Below are 17,626 nucleotides of genomic sequence, written 5' to 3' on the forward strand. Positions count from 1 at the left end.
ACTTTTACAGCCTGGTTATGTAACAAATGACATCCTAAAGACATGTTCCATAACATGGAAGTCTGCATAATTTTGCCATTGTTATAGAAAGTTTTCAGACTATTTGAAGCCCAAGCAAGATGGCAACTGGGAGAATGGAAAGCTAAGATTACAGCAATTCTTGTCATTCTTAGCTGGCACGCATGCAACATGAAGTATTTTCCCCTACTTCAGCATAAAATACTTTAAACTTTCCTCTTACTACCCCAACAGTTATTCATGTGAAAAATTAATCAACTGTGTTGTTTATTATTTTAATCAAACAAAAAAGCTCTACAGGTGTTAGATTTATGAAAGTCCTGCGCAAAAGAACTTTACTAAATAAAGGAAGGGTGCCCTAAGAGACCCACCCTATAGCTAAAGAAAAAGAATCTCACACAGAGGACATGCTGCAGAGAGAATGAGCTACTGAAACACACTGGAATGTTTCATTTCCTTTATAACACACAAAGAATAGGAAAGAGCAGAAAAAGGAAACAAATTTTTACTAAAAGTTGATAATTTTACTTTTACATTTTAAAATACAAATGAAAAAATGCTTTTTATTTGGTCCAGAGAGGCAAATAAGTAATTAAATTGAATGACATTGCAATCACTAATTAAGAGATAAAACAACCGATTGTTCAGCTAAGAGTTCTGGCACCTGTATCTTCAGAGATGTTTTAGAAGTCAACTGGCCAGACTTCAAGGATTACTATGAAATACCATTAAAAGTGGAGCTAGGTTAAAAAAAAAAAAAAAAAAAAAACACCTCAAGAATCACTTTGTATCTCATTAGAGTGTTATAACCACTCGTATCACTCCACACTTGGTCATGAAAGATGAAGACTTTAAACACTCTATTATTTTGGTTTTGTTTTCCTGTATCTGTCCTTATTTTGTCAGATTGTAATGCATGTAATATGATGTAATACAGGTGAAATACAAAAAAAACATGAAATTTTTTTTTATTTTCCTTTGGTACCAAACTCATACTAAGTGAAAACCATGAAATCATAATTGTGGAGGTATTTCTGGAGCTAATAGACAAGAATAGGTATGATGTTTCTTAGTTTCTAAGTACCTAGAAGTGGATTCTGGCCCTGAAAAAATGTGATATGCCAACATTTGTAACTGTTTAGACATACAAATAGACAAGACTATGGAAGCTATGTTGAGCAGGTGGGCTGACTATTCAAAACCTCTGCCTTCACTTTTGCAAACCCAAATGATCTGACCTCTCTCTGGTACTTCTTCTGTCTTCCAACTCAACCTTCTTTGGTCCTTCAGTTCCAGTTTTGTTGATGAGAGAATGCCTGTGTGGAGAAGACACTATCCACCTGAACTGTCTCAGACTATCACTTCTGTTGGTCAGAGTTTATTGCATAATCCCATCTACATGGAGGCTGTGAACTGTAGGAAAACACATGGGTTCTAGTTATCTACTGCTGCATAACAAATAGTATCCTAAATCTAAATGGCTTAAATTAATTTATTTAATCAAATCCCAGGATTCTGTGGGTCAGAAATTGGGAAGGGCACAGCAGGAAAGGGTTGACTATGCTCAGTAATATCTGGATCTGCTCTCTCTCTCTCTCTCTGTTTCTCTCTCTCTCTCTCTCTCCAGTTTCTTAGTTGACTGTCATGTGCTTCTTTAACAGGGAAGCCCTGGGACAGACTTTTTCATGGGGGACAGCAAACCAAGACAAAAACTGTTAGTTGTCTCAAAGACAAAAACCAAGAAACAGAATTAACATAACTTCTATCATACTCTATTGGCCAAAGAAATCGCAGGCCAACTGAGCTTCTCAAACTTTCAATGGAAAGAGTGTCAAAAATTGTGTGGACATCCTTAATCTACCACAGTCTAACCACTAATAATTCATGCTGTTCCCATATGCAAGGTACACTTACTCCTCTTCCTAATAATCCTAAAATCTCATCCCTTTATAGCATCGGCTCAATGTCTAGGTTTTTAAAATCCAAATCATGACACAGTGCAAATGGGGCAATTTAGTATGATTCCTCAAGAATGGTTCCTTTTGACCTGAAGATCTTTGAACTTGAAGAAGTCAGGTTATCTTCCCGTCACAAACTCAGCACATAATGATAAGGTAGATATAAGATGACAGTAATAGAAAATCTTACTCCAAAAGAAAAAAAATGGGAGGCACATAACAGTTACATAGCAATTGTGAAACCCATTTGGGGACATTTTTCTCACTCTGGCCTCTAGAGTCTAAGATGATGCAATTGAAACTGATGATACCAATAAAATTTCTCTTCTTCTCCTTTTTTTTTTTTTAAACACGGGTCTCACTCTGTCACCCAGACTGGAGTACAGTGGGATGGTGCAGTCTCGGCTCACTGCAACCTTCACCTCCCAGGTTCAAGTGATTCAACTGAGCCTCCCAAGTAGTTGGGATTACAGGCATGTGCCACCATGCCCGGCTACATTTTGTACTTTTAATAGAGACAGGGTTTCACCGTGTTGCGCAGGCTGGTCTCAAACCCCTGATTTCAAGTGATCCACCCACATCAGCCTCCCAAAGTGCTGGGATTACAGGTCCGAGTCACTGTGCCTGGCCCACCAATAAAATTCTTTTTAAAATATTTTAGGTTCTTAGGATTCTTATTTGGGTTTAGTCAATTAGATAAGTACCACACTCATAAATCTCCTTAGGACAGGTCTTTCTCTGACTTGGGCTGACAATTAGTGTACTGTGAGACAACACCCTTGAGATTTCTGTCTGTCTGTCTTCATGCCAGTAGCATACTGTTTTATTTACTGTACCTTTGCAACATCTTGGGAAGTCAAGAAGAGTGATACCATCTGCTTTGCTATTCTTTCTGAAGATCACTTTGGCTATTTGAGGTCTTTCTTGAATAGTTTTTTCCATTTCTGTAAAAAATGCCTTTGGGATTTTGATAGTGATTGCATTGAATTCATAGACAAGTTATGGTAGTGTGGACATTTTACAATTTTAATTCTTCTAAGCCCTGAACATAGGTTATGTTTCTATTTATTTGAGTCTTCTTCAATTCCTTTCATCAATGTTTTTATAGTTTCCAGTGTACAAGTCATTCACTTCCTTGGTTAAGTTTATTGCTAAGCATTTTATTTTTTTTATGCTATTTTAAATGAAATTGTTTTGGTTCTTCCTTTTCTGATAGCTCAGAAAAGCTAGATTGTTAATGTATAGGAATGCAATCGATTTTGTATGTTAATGTTATATTCAATTTGAATGCCTTCATTTAATTAAAATAGTATAGTACTGACATAAAGACAGACATACAAGCCAATAGAACAGAATGGAGAGTCCAGAAATAAATGCACATATATATATAGTAGACTGATCTTGGACAAGATTGCTGAGAACACACAATGGAGAAAGAATAGTCCCTTCAATAGATGGTGTAGAATAAACTACATAGAGAAGAATGAAATTGGACCCTATCTCATACTATATACAAAATCAACTCAAAATGGATTAAAGATTTAAATGTAAAACTTCTAGAAAAAAAAAATAAGGAGATAACTTCTTGATGTTGGTCTTGACAATGATTTTTTAGATTTGACACAACAAAATAAAAAATAGACAAGCAGGACTATGTAAAGCTAAAAAGCTTCTTCACAACAAAGGAAATGATCAACAGAGTGAAAAGTCATCCTATGAAGTGGGAGAAAATATTTCAAACCATCTATCTGATAGGGGTTAATATCTAAAATACATAACAATCTTCTCAACTCAATAATACACACACACACACACAACTTAAAATTGACAAAATAATTGAATAGGTATTTCTTTAAAGAAGATATATAAATGGCCAACAAGTATATAAAAAGGTACTCAATATCACTAACCATCAGAAAAAGGCAACCATAGTCAGATATCACCTAACATATTTTAGGATGGTTATTATTAAAAAAAAAAGTGTTGGTGTGAATGTGGAGAAACTGGATCCCTTATACACTGAATATAGAAATTGCAGCCACTATGCAAAATGGTATGAAAATTCCTTTAAAAATTAAAAATAAATCTACAATCTGATCCAGCAATTTCTCTTCTGGGTGTATAGCCAAAAGAATTGAAGTCAGGGCCTTGAAGAAATATGTGTAACCCTGTGTTTATTTTGAAATTTTTTACAGTAGACAAAATACAAAAACAACCCAAGTATTCATTGGCAGATGAATGGATAAAGAAAATGAATATATACATGAATATTATTTAACCTTTAAAAGAAGGTGAACCTGCCAATTATTACAATATGGACAAACCTAGAGGATATCATGATAAGTAAAATAAGACAGTCTCAAAAGGACAAATGTTGCATGGCCACGCTTAAATATCTAAAATGGTCAACCTCATAGAAATACAAAATAGAATGGTGATTGTCAGGGAATGTGTACAGGGGGAGATGGGGAATTGTTTATCAGTGGGTACAGTATAAAGTTTCTGTTATGCAAGATAAATAAGATCTAGAGATCTGCAGTACAACGTACTACCTATAACTAGCAAAATAGTATTTTGCACTTTAAAATACATTAAAAAGACTATAGATCTCATGATAAGTGCTTTTACAAAAACAAAAGCAACACAAAAGAACACAAGGACGTTTTTGGAGGTGAGGGATATGCTTATTACCCTGGTTGTGGTGATGATAGTATGTGTACATATGCCCAAACTCATCGTGATGTATACATTAAACACATATAACTTTTTTATGTCAGTTGTACCTCAATAAAGCTAAAATAAGATTTCTGGAAACATTTTTGCCTCTAGTTGGAAATGTTGACAAGGCATGTTCATAAGACTCATAGTGACCTCTTTGTCTAACATAGAGGGCTTAAGAGGCCTGTCTTAAGATTTTTAGAAACTATTCTAGGCTTCCCCATTATCTTTCTGAGGTTTCAACCAAGAGTATTATAGTCACATCCTTGGGAACTTTACCTAAAAACCATACTTCACTAACAGCACCTTGGAATATGATCTTTGCCCTGAAGCCATTTCTTACTTTGAGAAACTTCTACCATCTAGACTATTTAGCACTAATATACAGTTTAATTTTTTGATCCTGTGAAGTCCTGGAATCTAGTTTTCCTCTAAATACTGATTGAAAATTGAATGCCTTATTTTTTAGTTCATCTTATTTCTGCCCTATTTTGTAATAGTCAGCTAAAAGAATCTGTTGGAAATTTCACTATTTTGATGGTTTTTATGTCAGCTTGACTGAGGATGTCCACACTTTAATTAAGCAGTTTTCTGGATGTGTCAGTGAGGATGTTTTTAGATGAGACTAACATTTGAATTGATAGATTGAGTAAAACAGATTATCCTCCCTAATGTAGGTGGCCGTCATCCAATCAATATTCTGTTGACTCTGTTTCTCAGAAGAACCCTGACTACTACAATCATTCTTCCTAGTAACCATCTTAGCAAGATCAATGGGTTCAATAGATATCCTTTCTATCTTCTTTGTTACTGTGGATAGTACAGGTCTTCTGTACTACATATTACTGTAGATAGTGGATGTCTCTCTTGACAGCCAGGCCAATAATTAGAGTTAAATCCCCATAAATTAATTAGGGTTGTGCTAGAGATGTTAAAATAGAAAAGAGATTAAACTGACAGGAGTGTAAATAGTAGTTAGAATGTGCCAGCAGGAATACCATGGGATTGAATCTTGAGTGTGCATGATCAAGGGACTAGAACACTAAACTGGATAAATGAGAATATATTAACTAGGGACATTGAATTCTTAGACACGGAATCTGGGGCTTAAGCAAATTTGCTGCTAGTGTGGCTCTTACAAGCACAGGGAAGGCATTGGCCCATGATGATCAAAGTTAAAATGACTGAGTTGCCCTGACAGATGGTATGGAAAGGAATAAAGAGACTCAGGAAAGTAGGGGTACTGGATGAATATACTATGTGTAGGTCAGAAAAGCCACCAGAATATTATGTTCCACAAGAGTACTCAGAGGAGACACACCATTCACAATTCAGAAAGCTCTGGCAGAGGAGTTCTGGAATTACTAAGAAATTCAGTGGTGACTCTTTGTAGACCAGGGATAATGGTTACAGAAGTAATCACAGAGTTCGAATTGATGGAGAAAAGGGGCCTACAGCAATAAAAAATATATGGTAGCATTGAACCACTGGAAGCTAGTAGTTTGCAATTGCTGTAATCATCAGTGAGTCAAAAAGGTAGCCAAGGGGTCTTGACCTACAGGAAGCTGTGGTGATGGTTAATAGAACACGTGTCCCTAAAGACAAAATTACAGGACTGTTGATGAGGCTGCTGCTTAAAAACTACAATCAAAAGAAGGCAAGAGTAGAGGAACAGGACACTGAGGGTGGTCACTCTAATAAAATGGCTTAATTTCCTGCTCAGTTCACAGATGCAAGCTAATATTTAGGTGCACAACTTATTACCTGAACATTTAGTCATGTCCTCCAGAAAGAAGTGAACTTCAACATTGTGGTAAGCATTTACTGGAAAGACACCTATAGTTTTTCCCGAGAGGGAGCTAACATTATTTATGCAAATTACTGCACACTGGGAAAGGGGGAATACCCAAATATTTCAAGTACAGTTGTCTGAGTTGACACTGATACTCCAAGAGCCAAAGCATCACCATGGCCCAACTATTACAATGAGCATACAGAAGCCAGATTATAAATGGAGTCATGTTAAAGTCTAGCTTACAGTAGGTCACCCAGTACTGTAGGCACATCCAATAGTCATTCCCACAGTCACTGGCTATACAATTAGGACTGATATACTTGGCAGTAAGAGAAGCCTCTATGTCAGTCTTTGGCCAGTGGGAAATGCGCTATCGTACTGGAGAATGCCAACTGGAAGCTTTGAAACTGCCCCATCTGGCAAGGATATTAAACTAACAACAATATCACATCCTGGGAAGGATAGCCAAGATTAGTGCCCCCTTAAATATCTAAAGACTGAAAGATCACTTGCAAAAAACAGATAAAACCTGAATAATAGCTGCAGACTATCCCAAGCTCAACCAACTAGTAGTCTTGATCACAGCTGTCATGTCAGACATGGTATCATTGCTAGAACAAGTTAACAGGGCTTCAGGTAAATGGTTTTTGTCCATTGATATGGCAAATGCATTCTTGTTTCTTGGGAGCATCCCAAGAGTGACTGTTTCAGGAGATCTATTAAGATGTTGTAAAGTTTCTTTTAACGTACCTTCGAAGTTCCAGAACATCATTTTTGTTGCATTCTATTGGTGAAGTCACTGTGCCAGCCCAGGTTCAAGGAAAACGAACCACACAGGGCATCAATGCTGAGAGGCATGGTTCACTGGGCATCCATGTGTCTAGTCTAGCTACAACGTTGACTTGAGACTCATTTTGATAGTCCCGTCTGAAGATTAATGTATTTGTTTTTACCTAGCAAAAACATATATGGTGCATTGTATGTGTCAGACACTATTCTAAGTACTTTATACATATTAGCTCATTTAATCATCGTAACAACCTTTATTCTTATTTTACAGATGAAGAAATAGAGGAACAGAAATGTAAGTCATTTGCCCAAAGTTTTTCCGACAGTGATTAGCAATGATGGATGTAAGCCCAAGCAGAATGGCTACATTTATTTTCTTGAAAATTACACTGTGCTTTCTCAGCTGTTATATCTTTAAATACAGACCATTCTCTTTGTGCTCTTTTTCTGGACCTCCTTTCTAACAGATGTGCTGGGAAGTTCACAACGTATTTCCTGCAATCAGGCAAGAGAAAGAAATAGAGAGTATTCAATTAGGAAAAGAGGAAGTCAAATTGTCTCTGTTTGCAGATGACATGATCGTATATTTAGAAAACCCCATCATCTCAGCCCAAAATCTCCTTAAGCTGATAAGCAACTTCAGCAAAGTCTCAGGATACAAAATCAATTTGCAAAAATCTCAAGCATTCCTATACACCAACAACAGACAAACAGAGAGCCACATCATGAGTGAACGCTCATTCACAATTGCTACAAAGAGAATAAAATACCTAGGAATACAACTTACAAGTGATGTGAAGGACTTCTTCAAGGAGAACTGCAAACCAATGCTCAGGGAAATAAGAGAGGACACAAACAAACAGAAAAACATTCCATGCTCATGCATAGGAATAATCAATATCATGAAAATGGCCATATTGCCCAAAGTAATTTATAGATTCAATGCTATCTCCATCAAGCTACCATTGACTTTCTTCACAGAATCAGAAAAAACGACTTTAAATTTCAAATGGAACCAAAAAAGAGCCTGCATAGCCAAGACAATCCTAAGCAGAAAGAACAAAGCTGGAAGCATCATGATACCGGACTTCAAACTATACTACAAGGCTACAGTAACCAAAACAGCATGATACTGGTACCAAAACAGATATATAGACCAACGGAACAGAACAGAGGCCTCAGAAATAACACCACACATCTACAACCATCTGATCTTTGACAAACCTGACAAAAACAGGCAATGGGGAAATGATTCCCTATTTAATAAATGGTGTTGGGAAAACTGGCTAGCCATGTGTAGAAAGCTGAAACATGATCCCTTCCTTACACCTTATACAAAAATTAACTCAAGATGGAATAAAGACTTAAACATAAGACCTAAAACCATAAAAACCCTAGAAGAAAACCTAGGCAATACCATTCAGGTCATAGGCATGGGCAAAGATTTCATGACTAAAACACCAGAAGCAATGGCAACAAAAGCCGAAATAGACAAATGGGATCTAATTAAACTAAAGAACTTCTGCACAGCAAAATAAACGATCAGCAGAGTGAACAGGCAACCTACAGAATGGGAGAAAATTTTTGCAATCTATCCATCTGACAAAAGGCTAATATCTAGAATCTACAAAGAACTTAAACAAATTTACGAGAATAAAAAATCCCATCAAAAAGTGAGCAAAGGATATGAACAGAAACTTCTCAAAAGAAGATATTTATGCAGCCAACAAACATATGAAAAAAAGCTCATTATCCCTGGTCATTAGAGAAATGAAAATCAAAACCACAATGAGATACCATCTCACGCCAGTTAGAATGGTGATCATTAAAAAGTCAGGAAACAACAGATGCTGGAGAGGATATGGAGAAATAGGAATACTTTTACACTGTTGGTGGGACTGTAAATTAGTTCAGCCATTGTGGAAAACAGTGTGGCAATTCCTCAAGGATCTAGAACTAGAAATATCATTTGACCCAGCAGTCCCATTACTGGGTATACACCCAAAGGATTATATATCATTCTACTATAAAAACACACACATGTATGTCTATTGCAGCACTGTTCACAATAGCATTGACTTGGAACCTACCCAAATGCCCATCAATGATAAACTGGATAAAGAAAATATGGCACATATACACCATGGAATACTATGCAGCCATAAAAAGGGATGAGTTCATGTCCTTTGCAGGGACATGGATGACGCTGGAAAGCATCATTCTCAGCAAACTATCACAAGAACAGAAAACCAAACACCGCTTGTTCTCACTCATAGGTGGGAGTTGAACAATGAGAACACATGCACACAGGGAGGGGAACATCACACCCCGGGGCCTGTCAGGGGGTGGGAGGCTAGGGGAGGGGTAGCATTAGGAGAAATACCTAATGTAGATGACAGGTTGATGGGTGCAGCAAACCACCATGGCACATGTATACCTATGTAACAAACCTGCACGTTCTGCACAGGTACCCCAGAACTTAAAGTATAATTAAAAAAAAAGGAAGTTAAAAAAAATTGCCAAGAGTTTCAAGACAGTGACCACAAAGCATTAAATGAAACATAGGGCCCTTCTGAATGCAGGGTGCTTTGTGACTGCATGGGTCACAGGCCCATGAAGCTTCCTCTGTAATAAAAGAAAATTTAAAACAAATATTATGTACAATCACAAACAGACAATACATAAAGAAGAAAATTGCCGGTCATGACTTCATTAAAATAGTGAATTGCTAGTCAACTAAGAAAACTGTAGATAAAATTAAGATGAATAATATTTGAAAGAGCACAATACAGTGATCACTAGAACTAAGAAGTCTCAGTTTGAGTCCTGGTTTCACAATATATCACAAGAAGAAAAATTTACTTAAATCCTTTGAGCCTCAGTTTTCTTGTGATATAAGATAAATGATTGTATTACTTACTTCATTGGGTTTTTGTGAGAATTAAGAGAGCTAATGGATGTAAAGAACTTAGAACAATACCTTACACATAATAAGCATGCAATAAATAGTATTCATTTGTATTATATTCACAGCATATAAAATAACAAGAAGGTGAGGGCTGGCCAAGATGGCCAACTAGAAGCACCTATTGTGCACCACTGTCACAGAGCAAAATAGAAGAGGCAAGTAAATACAGTATCTTCAACTGAATTACCTAGGTACATGCATTGGGATTCATCAAGAAAACAACCCGTCCCACAGAGAACAGAGAAAAGCAACGCAGGATGACTACCCACGTGGGAACGACATGTAGCCAGGGCAGCCTCCCCTGCCCAGAGAAGTGGTGAGTGAGTGAGCGACCTTGGGAACCCATACTTTTCCCAGAGAACTTTGCAACCCTCAGGTCTGGAGATCCCTCATGAACTCACTCCACCAGGGCCTTCAGTCTGACATGCAAAGCTATGTGGAGTCTCGTCAAAGCATCCACTCAGGCACACTGGAAGCCACAGGAGCTTTGGATACCCAGGCTTCCCAGCAAAAGTAACTGCAACTCTGGCAAACTGGGAGGTTAGACCCCCCATATATACCCCTAGAAAACAGTCTAAATCCACGGGGCTGAGCAGTGACCATCTGCAGGCCCCATTTCCATGGAACATCACAGGATAAGACCCAATAGCTTAGAACTCCAGGCTGCCATGGGTAGCAACATTATACCTCCCTGAGATGGAGATCTCAGAGGGAGGCTTGGGCTGCCTTCTTTGCTGTTTCATAGCCTTAACCATTGGTGCCTTCAGGCTCTGGGGAATCTGAGGTGATTAGGGACTGGAGTGGTACCCCAGCACAACACAGCAGCTCTACAAAGAGATGGCCAGACCACTTTTTCATGTGGGTCTCTTATCCCATTTCTCTTTACTGGGAGGAATCCCCTGACCAAGGTCTACAACCATTCCTGCTGGTGTTTTCCAGCCAGTAGCAATCCCAAACCTCCCTGGCAGAGCTCCCAGAGGAGGGGTAGGCCTCTATCTTTACTGTTTTGCAGGCTTAGCCATTGTCACTTTTGGGCTTTGGAGAGCTGGAAGCAACTAGGGGCTGGAGTAGACCCCAAAGACAGCATAGCTGCTCTATGAAAAAGTGGCCAGACTGCTTTTTAATGCACCTCCTGATCCTGTTTTTCCTCACTGAGTGGGACCTTCTGGGATCCCCAGCCAACCCTGCCAGTGTGTTTGGGCTGGTAACAGGTCCATTCCTTCCTGGAGCAGAGCTCCCAGAGGGAGGGGCAGGCCGCCATCTTTGCTGTTTGGCAAACTTCACTGTTGACACCATCAGGTACTGGAAAATCTGAAGTGACTAGGGACTGGAGCAGATCCCCAGAATATGGTAGCAGCTCTATGGAAAAGTGGTCAGACTGTATGTTATGTGGATCCCCAATCCTGTATCTTCTTCTGGGGCAGATCCTCCCAGCCTGAGTCTCCAGTCACCCTTACACTGGGACTATTGAGCCAGTAGCAGTTCTGCAATGCTCTAGGACAAAGCTCCCAATGGGAGGGGTGGGTTGCCATCTTTGCTTTCTCACAGTCTTCATCCTTGTGTTCCCAGGCCCTGGAGAGTCTGTGGGACCAAGGGCTGGTTGGGACCCATAACACAGAGCATCCACGTCATAGAAAAGTGGCTGAACTGTTCTCCATGCAGATCCTGATCCTCACTTCTCAATGGGCAAGGCCACCTGACCTGGGACTCCAGCACAATCACCCAGCTGCCACCTGACCACTTCCATCAGAGGCAGTTCTGCAGTTAAAGGAACACTCACACACAGAGATGGGGAAAAAAAAAAGAACTCTGGCAACTCCAATGATCAGAGTGTCTTATGTCCTCCAAATGATCACTCTAGTTCTTCAACAAGAATTCTTAAGCAGGCTGAGATGGCTGAAATAACAAATAGAATTCAGAATACAGATAGGAATGAAGATCATTGAGTTTCAGGAGAATGGCAAAACCAAATCCAAGGAAGCTAAGAATCACAATAAAATGATACAGGAGGTGACAGACAAAACAGCCAGTATAAAAACAACCTAACTGACCTGATAGAGCTGAAAAACTCACTAAAAGAATTTTTCAATGCAATCACAAATATTAATAGCAGAGTAGACAAAGCTGAGGAAAGAATCTCAGAATTTGAAGCAGGCTTTCTGAAATAAGAGAGTCAGACAAAAATAAAGAATAAAAGCAAAAGGAATGAACAAAACCTCTGTGAAATATGAGATTATGTAAAGAGGCCAAATCTACAAATCATTGTCATCCCTGCAAGAGGGAGGGAGAAAGCAAACACTTGGAAAACATATTTCAGGATATCAACCATGAAAACTTCCTCAGGGGGAGGAGCCAAGATGGCCGAATAGGAACAGCTCCGGTCTACAGCTCCCAGCGCGAGCGACGCAGAAGACGGGTGATTTCTGCATTTCCATCTGAGGTACCGTGTTCATCTCACTAGGGAGTGCCAGACAGTGGGCGCAGGTCAGTGGGTGAGCGCACCGTGCGCCAGCCGAAGCAGGGGCGAGGCATTGCCTCACTCGGGAAGCGCAAGGGGTCAGGGAGTTCCCCTTCCAGGGGTGACAGACGGCACCTGGAAAATCGGGCCACTCCCACCCGAATACTGTGCTTTTCCGACGGGCTTAGGAAACGGTGCCCCAGGAGAGTATAGCCCGCACCTGGCTCAGAGGGTCCTATGCCCACGGAGTCTCGCTGATTGCTAGCACAGCAGTCTGAGATCAAACAGCAAGTCGGCAGCGAGGCGGGGGGAGGGGCGCCCGCCATTGCCCGGGCTCGCTTAGGTAAACAAAGCAGCCTGGAAGCTTGAACTGGGTGGAGCCCACCACAGCTCAAGGAGGCCTGCCTGCCTCTGTAGGCTCCACCTCTGGGGGCAGGACACAGACAAACAAAAAGACAGCAGTAACCTCTGCAGACTTAAATGTCCCTGTCTGACAGCTGTGAGGAGAGCAGTGGTTCTCCCAGCACGCAGCTGGAGATCTGAGAACGGGCTGACTGCCTCCTCAAGTGGGTCCCTGACCCCTGACCCCCGAGCAGCCTAACTGGGAGGCACCCCCCAGCAGGGGCAGACTGACACCTCACACGGCCGGCCAGGTACTCCAACAGACCTGCAGCTGAGGGTTCTGTCTGTTAGAAGGAAAACTAACAGAAAGGACATCCACACCAAAAACCCATCTGTACATCACCATCATCAAAGACCAAAAGTGGATAAAACCACAAAGATGGGGAAAAAACAGAGCAGAAAAACTGGAAACTCTAAAAACCAGAGTACCTCTCCTCCTCCAAAGGAACGCAGTTCCTCACCAGCAACGGAACAAAGCTGGACAGAGAATGACTTTGACGAGCTGAGAGAAGAAGGCTTCAGACGATCAAATTACTCCGAGCTACGGGAGGATATTCAAACCAAAGGCAAAGAAGTTGAAAACTTTGAAAAACATTTAGAAGAATGTATAACTAGAATAACCAATACAGAGAAGTGCTTAAAGGAGCTGATGGAGCTGAAAACCAAGGCTCGAGAACTACGTGAAGAATGCAGAAGCCTCAGGAGCCGATGCGATCAAATGGAAGAAAGGGTATCAGCCCTGGAAGATGAAATGAATGAAATGAAGCGAGAAGGGAAGTTTAGAGAAAAAAGAATAAAAAGAAACGAGCAAAGCCTCCAAGAAATGTGGGACTATGTGAAAAGACCAAATCTACGTCTGATTGGTGTACCTGAAAGTGACGGGGAGAATGGAAACAAGTTGGAAAACACTCTGCAGGATATTATCCAGGAGAACTTCCCCAATCTAGCAAGGCAGGCCAACATTCAGATTCAGGAAATACAGAGAACGCCACAAAGATACTCCTCGAGAAGAGCAACTCCAAGACACATAATTGTCAGATTCACCAAAGTTGAAATGAAGGAAAAAATGTTAAGGGCAGCCAGAGAGAAAGGTCGGGTTACCATCAAAGGGAAGCCCATCAGACTAACAGCGGATCTCTCGGCAGAAACCCTACAAGCCAGAAGAGAGTGGGGGCCAATATTCAACATTCTTAAAGAAAAGAATTTTCAACCCAGAATTTCATATCCTGCCAAACTAAGCTTCATAAGTGAAGGAGAAATAAAATACTTTACAGACAAGCAAATGCTGAGAGATTTTGTCACCACCAGGCCTGCCCTAAAAGAGCTCCTGAAGGAAGCGCTAAACATGGAAAGGCACAACCGGTACCAGCCACTGCAAAATCATACCGAAATGTAAAGAACATCGAGACTAGGAAGAGACTGCATCAACTAACGAGCAAAATATCCAGCTAACATCATAATGACAGGATCAAATTCACACATAACAATATTAACTTTAAATGTAAATGGACTAAATGCTCCAATTAAAAGACACAGACTGGCAAACTGGATAAAGACTCAAGACCCATCAGTGTGCTGTATTCAGGAAACCCATCTCACGTGCAGAGACACACATAGGCTCAAAATAAAAGGATGGAGGAAGATCTACCAAGCAAATGGAAAACAAAAAAAGGCAGGGGTTGCAATCCTAGTCTCTGATAAAACAGACTTTAAACCAACGAAGATCAAAAGAGACAAAGAAGGCCATTACATAATGGTAAAGGGATTAATTCAACAAGAAGAGCTAACTATCCTAAATATATATGCACCCAATACAGGAGCACCCAGATTCATAAAGCAAGTCCTGAGTGACCTACAAAGAGACTTAGACTCCCACACATTAATAATGGGAGACTTTAACACCCCACTATCAACATTAGACAGATCAACGAGACAGAAAGTCAACAAGGATACCCAGGAATTGAACTCAGCTCTGCACCAAGCGGACCTAATAGACATCTACAGAACTCTCCACCCCAAATCAACAGACTATACATTTTTTTCAGCACCACACCACACCTATTCCAAAATTGACCATATACTTGGAAGTAAAGCTCTCCTCAATAAATGTAAAAGAACAGAAATTGTAACAAACTGTCTCTCAGATCACAGTGCAATCAAGCTAGAACTCAGGATTAAGAATCTCACTCAAAACCGCTCAACTACGTGGAAACTGAACAACCTGCTCCTGAATGACTACTGGGTACATAACGAAATGAAGGCAGAAATAAAGATGTTCTTTGAAACCAACGAGAACCAAGACACAACATACCAGAATCTCTGGGATGCATTCAAAGCAGTGTGTAGAGGGAAATTTATAGCACTAAATGCCCACAAGAGAAAGCAGGAAAGATCCAAAATTGACACCCTAACATCACAATTAAAAGAACTAGAAAAGCAAGAGCAAACACATTCAAAAGCTAGCAGAAGGCAAGAAATAACTAAAATCAGAGCAGAACTGAAGGAAATAGAGACACAAAAAACCCTTCAAAAAATAAATGAATCCAGGAGCTGGTTTTTTGAAAGGATCAACAAAATTGATAGACCGCTAGCAAGATTAATAAAGAAAAAAAGAGAGAAGAATCAAATAGATGCAATAAAAAATGATAAAGGGGATATCACCACCGATCCCACAGAAATACAAACTACCATCAGAGAATATTACAAACACCTCTATGCAAATAAACTAGAAAATCTAGAAGAAATGGATAAATTCCTCGACACATACACCCTCCCAAGACTAAACCAGGAAGAAGTTGAATCTCTGAATAGACCAATAACAGGAGCTGAAATTGTGGCAATAATCAATAGCTTACCAACCAAAAAAAGTCCAGGTCCAGATGGATTCACAGCCGAATTCTACCAGAGGTACAAGGAGGAGCTGGTACCATTCCTTCTGAAACTATTCCAATCAATAGAAAAAGAGGGAATCCTCCCTAACTCATTTTATGAGGCCAGCATCATCCTGATACCAAAGCCTGGCAGAGACACAACAAACAAAGAGAATTTTAGACCAATATCCTTGATGAACATTGATGCAAAAATCCTCAATAAAATACTGGCAAACAGAATCCAGCAGCACATCAAAAAGCTTATCCACCATGATCAAGTGGGCTTCATCCCTGGGATGCAAGGCTGGTTCAATATACGCAAATCAATAAATGTAATCCAGCATATAAACAGAACGAAAGACAAAAACCACATGATTATCTCAATAGATGCAGAAAAGGCCTTTGACAAAATTCAACAACCCTTCATGCTAAAAACTCTCAATAAATTAGGAATTGATGGGACGTATCTCAAAATAATAAGAGCTATTTATGACAAACCCACAGCCAATATCATACTGAATGGGCAAAAACTGGAAGCATTCCCTTTGAAAACTGGCACAAGACAGGGATGCCCTCTCTCACCACTCCTATTCAACATAGTGTTGGAAGTTCTGGCCAGGGCAATTAGGCAGGAGAAGGAAATCAAGGGTATTCAATTAGGAAAAGAGGAAATCAAATTGTCCCTGTTTGCAGATGACATGATAGTATATCTAGAAAACCCCATTGTCTCAGCCCAAAATCTCCTTAAGCTGATAAGCAACTTCAGCAAAGTCTCAGGATACAAAATCAACGTGCAAAAATCACAAGCATTCTTATACATCAATAACAGACAAACAGAGAGCCAAATCATGAGTGAACTCCCATTCACAATTGCTTCAAAGAGAATAAAATACCTAGGAATCCAACTTACAAGGGATGTGAAAGACCTCTTCAAGGAGAACTACAAACCACTGCTCAAGGAAATAAAAGAGGATACAAACAAATGGAAGAACATTCCATGCTCATGGGTAGGAAGAATCAATATCATGAAAATGGCCATCCTTCCCAAGGTAATTTACAGATTCAATGCCATCCCCATCAAGCTACCCATGACTTTCTTCTCAGAATTGGAAAAAACTACTTTAAAGTTCATATGGAACCAAAAAAGAGCCCGCATCGCCAAGTCAATCCTAAGCCAAAAGAACAAAGCTGGAGGCATCACACTACCTGACTTCAAACTATACTACAAGGCTACAGTAACCAAAACAGCATGGTACTGGTACCAAAACAGAGATATAGATCAATGGAACAGAACAGAGCCGTCAGAAATAATGCCACATATCTACAAGTATCTGATCTTTGACAAACCTGACAAAAACAAGAAATGGGGAAAGGATTCCCTATTTAATAAATGGTGCTGGGAAAACTGGCTAGCCATATGTAGAAAGCTGCAACTGGATCCCTTCCTTACACCTTATACAAAAATCAATTCAAGATGGATTAAAGACTTAAATGTTAGACCTAAAACCATAAAAACCCTAGAAGAAAACCTAGGCAATACCATTCAGGACATAGGCATGGGCAAGGACTTCATGTCTAAAACACCAAAAGCAATGGCAACAAAAGCCAAAATTGACAAATGGGATCTAATTAAACTCAAGAGCTTCTGCA

General features: G+C 39.8%; 1 protein-coding gene across 5 annotated transcripts in view; it reads right to left on the reverse strand.

The window, feature by feature from the left end:
* LOC129038763 (olfactory receptor 5V1) overlaps positions 1–17,626 on the reverse strand; it is a 115,917-nt gene that overhangs the window by 47,146 nt on the left and 51,145 nt on the right. For 3 of the 5 annotated variants that reach the window (XM_054492155.2, XM_054492151.2, XM_054492153.2), the window contains one exon: positions 7,705–7,773. The exons of the other annotated variants lie outside the window; for them this stretch is intronic. The gene's annotated coding sequence lies outside the window, so the exon portion shown is untranslated. The remainder of the gene's footprint in view (positions 1–7,704; positions 7,774–17,626) is intronic. 5 annotated transcript variants of the gene reach the window in all.

Source organism: Pongo pygmaeus, chromosome 5, assembly GCF_028885625.2.
Source record: "Pongo pygmaeus isolate AG05252 chromosome 5, NHGRI_mPonPyg2-v2.0_pri, whole genome shotgun sequence".
Classification (NCBI taxonomy): domain Eukaryota; kingdom Metazoa; phylum Chordata; class Mammalia; order Primates; family Hominidae; genus Pongo; species Pongo pygmaeus.